The sequence below is a fragment of the Trachypithecus francoisi genome, unplaced genomic scaffold (genome assembly GCF_009764315.1).
Source record: "Trachypithecus francoisi isolate TF-2019V2 unplaced genomic scaffold, Tfra_2.0 Lachesis_group6, whole genome shotgun sequence".
In the NCBI taxonomy this organism is placed as follows: Eukaryota; Metazoa; Chordata; class Mammalia; order Primates; family Cercopithecidae; genus Trachypithecus; species Trachypithecus francoisi.
In genome coordinates this window covers 35,923,634-35,937,582 of record NW_022681471.1, presented here as the reverse complement: position 1 = coordinate 35,937,582, position 13,949 = coordinate 35,923,634, and the positions used below count along the sequence as shown (strand labels likewise).

The 13,949-nt window shown below is 33.6% G+C and overlaps 1 pseudogene; it reads left to right on the top strand.

The window, feature by feature from the left end:
• Positions 1-212: 212 nt before the first annotated feature.
• Positions 213-13,536, top strand: LOC117077681 (annotated as a pseudogene).
• The last annotated feature ends 413 nt before the right edge of the window (positions 13,537-13,949 follow it).

The following is a 13,949-nucleotide window of genomic DNA, read 5'->3' as shown; positions in this document are numbered from 1 at the left end:
CAAATAAGAAATTATGCTAACTTTGCTATATCATCAGACCCTATGAAATTCCAGTACTTTATTTAAATAATCTCAACTTGCTAATAATTTTACTTGTGTACAATTATATATCATGATTTAAAAAATAACATTAATTTTTGGTTACTTTTTTTGATGGGTGTTATGTTTACAGCTCTTTTCCCCTATGTGGTCCTACTCATCTTGTTAGTACGATGTGTAACTCTGGAGGAGCTTCAATAGGCATTTCATACTATATTGGAGCACGGTCAAACTTTACAGAACTTAGGGAAGCTGAGGTGAGTCTTACTTTGGATTTCAAATTATCTGAGGAGGTAAATCTTAAAAGCAAATGCCAAAAATCTTTGGTTCCATATGAATATCGTAATGTAGTAGCTCGCAAAAAACATACAGCTACATTTATTTAGTTTCTATCTACTAGGATGTCTGATTTAGCTAATATTTAACATGCCATTAATTCTCTTTTGTTGATGGTGAGATAATTTTCAGAAATAGGATTTTAAAAGTCATTTTTATTCATTTAAACAGATTCTATTTGACCAACAAAATTTTGGGCTTATTAATCTGAAAAATAATATTGCATTCATAAATATCTGCAAGTTGATGACTAGGACTATGTGTTTTATTGGATAAACTCATAGTAGCTTTAGAGATTACTGTTGCAAGTTTAATGGTCTAATATACATTTTAATTTTCTTCAAAATTTAATATCCCCAAAATATTGTCAAGTTTTGCCTAGTGAATTGTGAAGTTAAAACATAAATATGACATGTATTAAGCATTCCATAACCAAAATTGTTACTTATACCAAAAGTCTAACATATGCCGTGAATAAGAATTAGGTAACACTCTTTTAACTTTACCTTTAGATAATGGCTGAGTGTATCACTTGTATGTAAAATCATTTACAATTTTACTGCAGAGAGTATTAACAGTAAGTGTACTACAGATAGTATGCTTCTATCAGTATGGCCTAGAATGCTTTCACTTTTTTATTAGTCACATCACATTCTTAGCACACATTAAGTTCTGTTCAAGTAAAAACCTATAATCTTATGTTGAAATCAAGAGACACTATGTTAATAGTATCTACCATACTAGTAGTACTATTCAAAATGGATACTAGTTTTAGTTTGCTATAGTATTCTTCATGGAACTGATGCCAATTTCCAGCCATTGCTGTTTTCTTTTCTAAATACTTACAAGAGGATATGTAATTATTTCTTGTAAATTTTTTGGTAAACAGTGCCAAGTGTATGAGATATTAGTTGCAGAAATCTGTCATTTATTTACAATTACCTTTCTGAAAATTGAAATGTCAATCATTGGTTTTTGGTTACATTTTCGTGCTCAATAATTTTCACTCAATGATTAATCATATAGCTTTAAATCATTTTAGATATATGGAATTTTATGATTATAGTCCTGGAGCTTAATATACTTTGATGTGTCCACAGGCCCTCTTAATTTGTTTTTTCATTTATCTTGGGCCTTACTCTTTTTATCCCTGTTGGTTAATCTCTTCCCCATTTGAAGACCATTTTGGATGGTGAATAAGAAATGAAATGAAAGTTGGGATTCATCACCTTCTCTGTGTTGGGTTACTGAAGAAGATAAATTATGTTAATGCACTTGGAAATAGTAAACTATTTAATAAATATGAGCTAATATACGATTATTTCAATTATTTCTGTTACATTATACTACCTTGTTATAGTTGCAACATTTTCCCTAAGAAGTAGATTCACCATTTTCTTTAAAACTCACGATTTGAGCATAGTTGAAAAGCACCTTGATATTCTTTTGGTAGATTTTAAAAGCCCAAGATATCCGGGTTTTGTACTTCCTTGAAACCACTCCGAAAAATTTATATGACGCTTTTTTATAGGCCTGTGTTTCGGTATCTCTAATACCTTAAAAAAATTAGAGTGAAACCTAAAGCTCCTTGTGAAACATACAATTTAATATTCTCACCCTCTGCTCTCCAACACAACACAAACCAAATCCTTTTTTGGGTTTGCTGGCAATAAGAATTGTTTTTCTTAGCTTTGTTTTTTTTTTTTTTTTTTTTTATTCCTCACAATCTATATTCTAAACAGAGAATTATAATCAGGTGTCTTTCCTTTTCTTTGAATATCTGAAATCCATTGAGATCTCCAGGAGAGTAGAGAACTATACAAATTTATAGGTAGAGAGGTCTTCAGGAATGCAGAAATTACTTTTCTAACTACCTCATTACAGTGATGAAACTAAAACCAAGATAGATTCAAATTGAGCTAAAAGTGTACAGCCAATTAATGCAATTTGAATTAGGATTTCCTAATCTCTAATGTAATAATATTGTATATGGATATGAGATTCATAGATATGGAGATTAAAATTAAGTTTGGAATTTCTCTTCACTTTTGTTTGCAACCTAGGTACACATCATGATATGCAGTAGCATTCTTAAACAACACAGAACTGCCACACCCACTTCCAGCTCCCCTGTCACACAGGCACACATAATGTATCAAGTAAAAGAAGCTCAGAGACCAACCTGAGCATGCTGCTTATCTCTTAATATGGACAAGAGCCTAAGAAAAAAGAGGGCATTTTATTTCTAATATGATTTTCTTAAATATAAATAAAATAGCCTTGATCTATCCCAAAACGGTTTTCTATGGAACTTGAAAACTGATTGTAAATTTTATTCGAAAAAGAAAAAGGTCAAAACCCCAAGGTATATCTGATGTGAAAAGGACTTGTCCTACCAGATATGAAACAATATTTATAATACTGTACTAATTAAAATAGTGAGGTGTTAGCATAGGTATAGACATATAGGCCAGCGGAACAGGATAGTAATCTCAGAAATAGATTAAAAAAACAAATGGAACTTGGTATGAGGCAGAGATGACAATGCAGATCAATAGGAAAAGGGATAATCATTCAATTGATAGAACTGATATCTAATTGATTTAATCGATAATATCAATTATCCTTGAACAACTGATATCCCATTTCACATATCATTCACATATCACACATATTGATATGCACAGTGTCAATATTAGGTGAACTGAAAATTTAACAATATAGGCAAAACTTTAATTTCTTTAGAAGAAAATATAGAATAGTACCTTTATAACCATGGGCTAAGCAGTTTTTAAAAGTAACAGAGGTCAAGGGCAAAACATATAATCAAAGATGGATACCTTCATTTTCAGTAAACCCCCAACAACTGTGGTTAATCAAAGGACACAATGTTAAAAGGTAAAAAATGTAAGCCACAAATTGGGAGGAAAAAATCAACATATATAATAGACAAAGAATTAGAATCCAAATGAACTCAATACTTATTAGAAACCAAGTAACACAGGCCAAATCAAAAACTGGCAAAAGACATGAACAGGAATTTCACAGAAAAAAAAAATCCTATGGAAAATGAAGTGTTGGCAAGTATGTGGTGGAATGGGAACCCTCACACCCAGCTAGTGGGAGTGCAAAATGGTGTAACCACTTTAAAGAACAATTTGGCAAGATTTAGTAAAAGGGGGGAATACGTATACTTTTAAACATCACAGTTCCACACCTACATATGGGGAATATAAAAGAATGTTTACAGCTCTATAATAGCAACATGGTGAATGACCTAAATGTCCATCAACAGAAGAAAGGATAAATCGTGACATATGCAGTTTGGCAACAAAGAATGATTAAAAGAGCTATGTTTATTTAATATAAACAAATGAATTTGCTTACATTCTTTCATTTTAGAATCATAAAGTGGACATTTTATATAGTTCAATTTTCTGATGGATAAATCTCACAATACCAAATAGAAAAGTGTACGTTGTATATGTTTACATGCATTAAGATAACTTTTCTATAAATTCCAAAACATTCAAACCTAAGTATAAAAAAGAACAAAGAAATGATCAACACAAAAGTCAGGATAGCAATTACCACTGGAGAGTGGTAGGGTGATGTAATCAGGAAAAGACAGTAATATTTTGTTTCTTAAGCTGAGTAGTGGGCATTTGAGTGTTCATTTCACTGTTATTTATAATATATTAATTTGCATATGTGAGATACTTATGCAAATAAGATATTGTGTATACGTTTTAAAATATTAAAATATTTTCTCTTATAGATTTGGGTAGATATTTCACTCCCTTTCAGTGGCTTGGGGTGACTTAGTTGCTCTATTACATGACAATTAAGTTCAAAAACAACTGCTTCTCTGATGCCATTGTAGTTCTTTTTGACAAACTGTCTCACTAGTGTGTTTGCTGGATTTGCTATTTTTTCTATATTGGGCCAAATGGCTCATATATCTGGAAAGGAATTTTCTCAAGTTAGAAAATCAGGTATATAATACCATATATTATCAACTCTGATTAATTCAATGTATCTCACTTATGAAACTCTAATATAGTTTATAGATATTTACTTAAAACAGTCATAATTTAGAGTATTACGTTTTCTTTCTCACTTTCTCTTTGTACTAGGGTTCTCCAGAGGGACAGAAGTAATAGGACATGTGTGTATATATATGTATAAATATATATGCATAAATATATAGATATGTATAAATATATATATAAAGGGGAGTTTATTAAATATTAATTTACATGATCACAAGGTCTCACAATAAGCTGTCTGCAAGCTTGAGGAGCAAGGAGAGTCCGTCAGAGTCTCAGAACTGAAAAACGTGAAGTACAATGTTCGAGGGCAGAAAGCATCCAGCATGGGGGAAAGATGTAGGCTGGGAGGCTAGGCCAGTCTCGCCTTTTCACGTTTTTCTGTCTGCTTTACATTTTCTGGCAGCTGTTTAGATTGTGCCTACCAGATTAAGGGTAGGTCTGTCTTCCCCAGCCCACTGACTCAAATGTTAATCTCCTTTGTCAACACCCTCACAGACACACCCAGTATCAATACTTTGCATCCTTCAATCCAGTCAAGTTGACACTCAGTATCACCCATCACAGTCTTATATAATTTGGTTGCTTTAATAACATAATAATTCTTAGATTATCCATGTAAACAGGAGTATATTAGGAAAACATTGCTTAAGAAAATAGAATGTTTTCCCAGATTTTGTTTAGTCCTTAACATGAACCACTTACTGTACAACTACAAGGTTCAGACATCATGCTAAGCACTTCCCATACATTTATGAATACATATAAAATGTATATAAACATGGACAGAATAACATATATAATTCATGGTAACAATTGCCTCTAGAGAAAAATGTGAATTGTATCAGGAAGAGAAAGACAATATACAAATTCCTTACGTAAAATTACAGTATTGGGACTGAATATTTAAAACACATGAATACTGTAAAGGTAAGAGAGTCAAGTGACTTTGAGTGTCCAGCTTTAAAGAAAACAGTGAACTCCCTAACTTTAACAAACAAAACAACCAAATCCAATGTTCTTATAAAGGAAAGTGAAATAGTTGGTAAAGAATTTACATCATAGATTGTGTTGCAAATAAGATGAGATTTTTCTAATACCTTATTTTTAAATGTTTAAATATTGGTAACTAATTTAAAATATCATACATTTTGTATGTTTTGATTTGGCATTGATTGCCTATCCAGAAGCTCTAGTGCAACTACCAGGTGGTCCATTTTAGATCATATTATTTTTTGCAAACTTTTAAATTTGGGTCTTGATTCTCAGTTTGCTTCCATTGGTAAGTAATATTTCCAGCATTAACATATTACTCATATATTTCATTTGTGTTTTCTCTAATTGACAACATGCTTTTATTACCCATATTGCCCCCTAGCTGTTAATTTCAGAATGACCTTTCTGAAAGATGTTTTAACTTAAATTTAAATACAGAAAAATACTTGACACTCAAAAGGAATACACATTAATATTTTATCATACTTCTTTCAGCTATTTTAAAAATAAACTGTTGCAGGTGAATTTGAAGTCCCCCGTCTTTCTCTCCCTGATACAATTCATATTTTTCTCTAGAGACAATTGTTACCACGGATTGTGTATGCTATTCTGTCCATGTTTATATACATTTTATATGTATTCAAAAATAGCATATACATTTTTAAATTTTCACATAAATGTGAAGTTTCATAGCATACATATTACTCTGAAAGTTTTTTTGCATTAATTATGAATCCAGTTGATACATAGGTATATAGATCTAATTAAATCACAATCTCTTTGTTACCATAATAACGGGCATTTGAATAATTTAATTAAAAAATTACACACACTGCTGCAATGATCACACTTGCACATAGTTCTGTGCACATATAGGGATTTACCTAGGTTATATGACTAGGGAAATTCTGAAAAAAATTTTCATCCTACCACTCTCTCATATAAAAGTTTCATAGTTTACTCTGTTTATAGGATAAAATCCAGAGTTTTCTTGTTGACTTTTAAAGTCCTCAAAAATCTCAAACATCTTTTCTGATATTTTCATTCACACATCTTTCTACTCTTGGCCAGTTACCTATTTCACGGACACATTGATTTCTAAACCTAGAATCCTTTCTGTCGTCTTCACACCACTGATTCAAATATTTACCTTATTTAAAAGTCCTATTAGAATTCTTCCTTTTAGACAATTTCAGCTCTCAGAAGACTGTTACCTTACAATTACTATCAATGAAAAATCATATAAAGCAGACTGAAAACAACAAATAGAACTGCATTCGGTTTTCAGCAGAACCAAGTGATGACTGCCAAAAGAAATGACCCTATGGGTTTTTAAAAGCAAGAAGCAGGGCTCAGAGTCTCTACTCAACATCTATTTGTAAATTTGATTAATAGATGTGGAATTCTGTGACTAACAGCATTGGCAAATAAGTTGATATATAACATGTCATTTTTCCCCCTCTGAAGAAATGATCACAACAACAATTCAGGATTTATTTCCCAAAGTGATGAAGAAAATGATGGTTTCCATAACTCTGGGCTGCTGCTTGGTTTTGTTTCTCCTTAGTCTTGTCGGTGTGACTCAGGTATACTACAGCATTTTTTTCACAGACAAATTATTAGTTGGAACATACTTTATTAACTAACGAAAGCAACAAAGTCTTAAGAGGTTGCTTAGTGACAAGTTCAGGTCTGACTTGGATCAAGGTTTTCTGGGTTTTAACCCATTTTTCTCCATTATTACTTTCCATAAATCTATTTTGCAGATGAGGAGGCCGAATAATGGACAGTTACCTCAGTTACAATAAGATTGCAGACTTTAAACACTACAGATACAGATACTACATTTCTTGGCAACCACTACAGAACACACAGACATTGCATACCGTTCTGATAATCAACTATTCGAAGTGCTTGTTTTTTTTTTCCAGTGACTCCGTATAGATTGAAAGATTTTTGAGATATTTAAAGCCACATTTGGGTTTACATCTGAAACATTCCTTTATACATTTTAGCAGAAGTGAAACTAAGGAGCATATGTCAAGATTAAATTAATAGATTCAATTGGAATACCTCAGCAATCATAAAAACAATTAAAATATACTTAGAAGTAATCAATATTTTTTTGGTAGGCTGGAATTTACTGGATTCATCTGACTGACCACTTCTGTGCTGGATGGGGCATTTTAATTGTAGCTATACTGGAACTAGCTGGAATCATCTGGATTTATGGTAAGTAGTAACTATAAAATTATTTTCAAGTCTTATTAAAATAGTTTAGTTTGACTCATTTTCATTATGTTGACCTAATTATACCATTATAATAGTAAAGTACAATATACTGGACAAAATATATTATGAAGAAAATGTAGTTACAGGTATATGCTTCATTGTTGTACTTCAGAAAAATGTTTAGACGCATAAAGATACTTGATGCCACAATGGTTATTGGAAGAATATATCAGCAAACATTCAATGTACTCTTTGTCTTGTTTAGGAGGGAACAGATTCATTGAGGATATAGAAATGATGATTGGAGCAAAGAGGTGGATATTCTGGCTATGGTGGAGAGCTTGCTGGTTTGTCATTACTCCTATCCTTTTGATTATAAGTAATAATATACCATGACATTGGTATCAATAGTATATACATTCTAAGATAAACTTAGTAATTCACATTGAAGACAAAAGGCAAAGTAATTTTATAAGTGAATGATTTTCAAGTTTTGCAGTATTTATGGATGGTGCCTCTAAGTTGCTTCAATTAAAATGCCTTTGCAGTATTATTTTGAGACCATCAATTTAAACCTTTACCATTTGAGAACATAAACAGGTTCATACAGACTTAAAAGTTATCAATAAATTAAAATTTATCAATAGAATAAATGAAAATAAATCATGAATTTTCTCATTCCCTAAAAAATATGTTGAGTCAACAATAATGTTCCTAACCATTCTGCCAGGCACAGAAAACACAGAGATACATAAGGCCTACATCCTGCCTTCAAGGAATTCACTTTCAATATACTAACTGCTGAAAAACACCAGTCATATTTTAATTCACATTTTATCTCTTAATGAGGCAGGTATTTGGCATCTGAAAATAAAGAAACTGACCTGTGTCAATAGGGGCAATGGTTTACGTTAATAAATTCAACAATTAATACTATTTAGGAGCTGAGGTAAAGCAAAAGTTGTCTTACTTGAGAGACATAACATATAGACTTAAAATCTTCAAATAATATTTTAGGACAGTAGATGGCTGAGCACCAAAATAAACACTACACTGGATGGAGAATGATTATGAACTAGAAATAATGATGGTGGGTGGAGCAGAGTCAAAGCTTCATAGATCTGTTTTGGTTTTCATTGCCTTCATGCTTCAAAGGTTTTCCTAGAAAAGGCTATTAATTAATTCTATCCACGATTTGCATCAAATCTAAAGTGTCATATTGTTTGCAGAGAGGATTACATTTCTTTAACATTATGAGATCAATTTCAAAAAGTGAGCAGTTTAGAAGCAGATATGCTGAACTGAAATATTTGGATACTCCATATTTTTGCTAAATGACTTCGAAAATGCTGCTAAATATTTTTATTTGACAAGTCTCCATAATAAAATAAGCCCCCTTGTCAATTTAGAATGTCTAGCTGGACCTCTTAACAAGCTAATATTCAATGATTACATAGGTTTGACACCTGATTTTAATCGAAAATGCAAAAGTATTACATATGAAATGATTTACATTGCCATCTATTGTGTATTGAACTCCACTATCCCTCAGTTATTCTCTTATAGTTAGGTACATTTATAATACTTATAAAATACATTTAATTTCTGTAATTAAATTAATGGAATGAAGCCATTGAATTTTTGATATGGTTTGGCTCTGTCTCCACCCAAATCTCATCTTGAATTGTACTCCCATAATCACCATGTGTTGTGGGAGGGACCCAGTAGGAGATAATTTGAATCATGGGGGTGGTTTCCCCCATACTGTTCTTGTGGCAGTGAATAAGTCTCATGAGATATGATGGTTTTATCCGGGGTTTCCACTTTTGTATCTTCCTCATTTTCTCTTGCCACTGCCATGTAAGAAGTGCCTTTCACCTCCTGCCATGATTCTGAATTCTCCCCAGCCATGTGGAACTGTAAGTCCAATTAAACCTCATTTTCATCTCAGTCTCATGTATGTCTTTATCCTCAGTGTGAAAATGGACTAATACAGTAAATTGGTATCAGTAGAGTGGGGCGTTGCTGAAATGATACCTGAAAATGTGGAAATGACTTTAGATCTGAGTATCAGGCAGAGGGCTCAGAAGAAGACAGGAAAATGTGGGAAAGTTTGAAACCTCCTAGAGAGATGTTGAATGGCTTTGAAAAAAAATGTTGATAGTAATATAAACAATAGGGTCCAGGCTGAGGTGGTCTCAGATGTTGATTAGGAACTTGTTGGGAACTGCAGCAAAGGTGGCTCTTGGTATGTTTTAGCAAAGAGACTGGCAGCATTTTGCCTCTGCCCTAGAAATGTATGGAACTTTGAACTTGAGAGAGATGATTTAGGGTATCTGGTGGAAGAAACTTGTAAGCAGCAAAGCATTCAAAAGGCAATTTGGGTACTGTTAAAAGCATTCCATTTTAAAACAGAAACAGCATAAAAGTTAAGAAAATTTGAAACCTGATGATGCAGTAGAAAATAAAAATCCATTTCAAGCTGGCTGCAGAAATTTGCATAAGTAACAAAGAGCCAAATGTTAATCTGCAAGAAAACAGGGAAAATGTCTCAAGGTATGTCATAAGTCTTCATGGCAGCCCCTCCCATCACAGACCCGGAAGCCTAAGGGAAAAAAAAATGGTTTCATGGGCCAGGCCCAGGGTCCCCATGCTGTGTACGGCCTTGGACCTTGGTGTCCTGTGTCCCAGCCGCTCCAGCCATTGCTAAAATGGGCCAAGGTACACCTCAGCCCATGGTTTCAGAGGGTGCAAGCCTCAATCCTTGGCAGCTTCCATATGGTGTTGAGCCTGTGGGTACGGAGAAGTCAAGAATTGAGGTTTCGGAACCCCCACCTAGATTTCAGAAGTATGGAAACTTCTGCAAGCCCAGGCAAAAGTTTGCTGCAAGGTTGGGGCCTTCATGAGAACCTCTGCTAGGGCAGTATGGTAGGGGAATATGGGGTTGGAGCCCCCATACAGAGTCCCTACTGGGGCACTACCTAATGGAGGTGTGAGAAGAGGGCCACAGTCCTCCAGATCCCAGAATGGTAGATCCACCGACAACTTGCACCTTGTGTCTGAAAAAGCCACAGACACTCAATGCCAGCCTGTGAAAGCAGCCAGGAAGGGGGCTATACCCTACAAAGCCACAGTGTCAGAGCTTCCCAAGACTATGGGAACCTATCTCTCGCATCAGCATGACCTGGATGTGAGACATGGGGTCAAAGGAGAATATTTTAGAGCTTTAGAATTTGACTGCCCCACTGGATTTGGGACTTGCATGGGCCCTGTAACCCCCTTGTTTTGCCCAATTTCTCCCATTTGGAATGGCTGTATTTGCCCAATAACTGTACCCCCACTGTATCTAGGAAATAACTAGCTTGCTTTTGATTTTACAGACTCAGAGGCGGAAGGGATTTGCCTTGTCTTAGATGAGACTTTGGACTGTGGTCTTTTGGGTTAATGCTCAAATGAGTTAAGACTTTGGGGGACTGTTGGGTAGGCATGATTGGTTCTGAAATGTGAGGACACGAGATTTGGAGGGGACAGTGGGTAATGATATTGTTTGCTTCTTTGTCCTCACCCGAGTCTCATCTTGAATTGTACGCCTATAATTCCCACATGTTGTGGGAGGGAACCGGTAGGAGATCATTTGAATCAGGGATGCAGTTTCCCTCATACTGTTCTTGTGGTAGTGAATAAGTCTGCGAGATCTGATGGTTTTATCAGGGGTTTCCACTTTTGTATGTTCCTCATTTTCTCTTGCTAATGCCATGTAAGAAGTGCCTTTCACGTCCTGTCATGATTCTGAGGCCGCCCCAGTCATATGCAACTCTAGGTTCAATTAAACCTCTTTTCTTCCCAGTCTCGAGTATGTCTTTATCAGAAGCATGAAAATGGTTAATACAATTTTAAAATTAAACTGATAGATCTACTTAAAAAGATTCTTACAATGTATTGTTTTCTCATTGATTTTAGTAAAACAAAAACAGCTAAATAGTGTGCGTAAATGCATGTGTGTTTTTGATGTGCTAAAAGGGGACCTTTGTGCAGTGGGAGAGAATAGACGCAGTTCCTAAGCAAGGAGAAAAGTGTGCCCATTAAAATGTACTTCACATTCTCATTGTATTAATCTATATACTGGTTAGCGGTACTTCACATTCTCATTGTATTAATCTATATACTGGTTAGCTTATGGCATAAACTAAAATCACACTATTATAAATCAAAGAGAAATGCTCAATAACAGAACATTTTAGATATTGTTTTACTTTTTATCTGATATATGGTCTAGTATTTTCTTGAAATATATGTTGAACAAGTATTTGGATTTATAAATATATGACAGTATTTTGCAAAAATGTATTCCATGTAATAAAAGTTATTTATTTAGGTTCTTTTCATAGTTATCTTCTGGCTTGTTACTAGATTATCTCAACTGCTTGAATGTATTTTCATATTAATTATTTTTGATAAATCACATCTAAAGAACAGAATCAAATTGCTAATCATTAGTGCAATAAAGTCGAATCTTTAGCTTTGTCTTTGCATATTTCACTTTTACAGGCAATATTTATCTGGTAACTAATGCAATTCCATAGACCTGATTATGGTGCAATTCCATACCCTGACTGGGGAGTTGCTCTAGGCTGGTGTATAATAATTTTCTGCATTATTTGGATTCCAATTATGGCTACCATAAAAATAATTCAGGCTAAAGAAAACATCTTTCAAGTGAGCGCATTAAATTTTTTTATATTTTATACAAATTACTTATGATTAAAGTGAAGATTACTCACATGATGTCATGAGAACATATAAGATGCAATTAATTACTCCTACTTCTTGGCTACTTCTGTACCTGACACCATCTGTTACTAGTGTATAACATGGTATTATATTATTTATATATTTTCTGTGTTTCTCTATACTAGATTATAAGCTCCTTGTGGGAGAAGTCTGGTCTTACTTGTTGCTGTATACATGGGCCTTGCTACAGTGCTTAGCATATGACAGCTATGACATCTATACCTGTGCTGAGTTGTCCCTTTAGATGTCACAAAGCAAATGACCTGTTTGGTTTATATCCATAGTCACTACTTTTGAAACCGTATCTGGTTATAATATACATTTTGATAGTGTTTTTATACTGGAATAAGCCTGGTAAATATCTGGAACTCAGTGTAGACCCTGAGTCACCTTTCTTCCATGCAGGTCTAAGGGGATAAAGTTTCTTATGATATCTCAGTAGGACAATGACAACGTAGGCTCAGGAGTCTTAGATTTAAATAAATTAGCAAGTCCATACAACAATGGATCCAATTCAATGGTTTGATCCTGGAACTTTTTTCCTTTGCTCTTGAAACATATCCCCGGTACACACTGATTTAGATCCTTACCTCACACTCATCCTAAGGCCAGGATGGAAATGTCTGAGAATTCAGTGAAGGTAAAGAGTAGACACACTGTTACTCTAATGGGTTCACATACCTTGTTTTGAATTCATTTACATACTCAGTTATTTTGGGTTAGTAGTTAATATAGTTCTATTAACAACTAGTTACATTTGACTATACTTTTATCTTGGTAAACTGCATTATTAAGAATTTAGATGATCGCTTTTTACCTTTCTATGATTCTTATTATTTGTTAGTAAAGAAAAAAATTTAAATGAAAGTACAGTTCAATATTTACTTGTTTACAGATCATGGCACTTAAATTCTAAGACAATAATTTTTTTTTTTTTTCATTTCAGTGCCTTGTAAGTTGCTGCAGACCAGCTTCTAACTGGATTCCATACCTGGAACAACATTGTGGGGAGAGATATAAAGGCATGATATATCCCCCAAGAAAGACTGACAGTCAAATACCTACTGTTAGTGGCAGCAGAAAACCAGAATGAGATCTCATTGACAAAATATATGATTGTATAATGCAATTTTTTTTAAGAATAGAGGGAAACGTTTTTATTTGTATGTTAACTGAGTAGGGAAATGTACATACTATTTTCATGATAGTGTGATTTTTCTCACATTTAAACAGGAATGCAGTATAAAAATGTGAATTTCTTAATGCTTAGCCATGTGATTATATTTCTTTTCAGATTATCTATCTGAAAAACACAACATACATACATAACTGTCTCTATATCATAATTATATTTTTGTAAATATTATAATGCTTTTCTAATACATTGAAGGCTTTGTGGGGCTAATTGCTTTGAAATATTACATTTTCCATTATACAAGTTTTAAAATATTATTTACTTGTATTTTCTTAATATAAAATATTTCTTTTCCACAAGTCTGTGGGGAA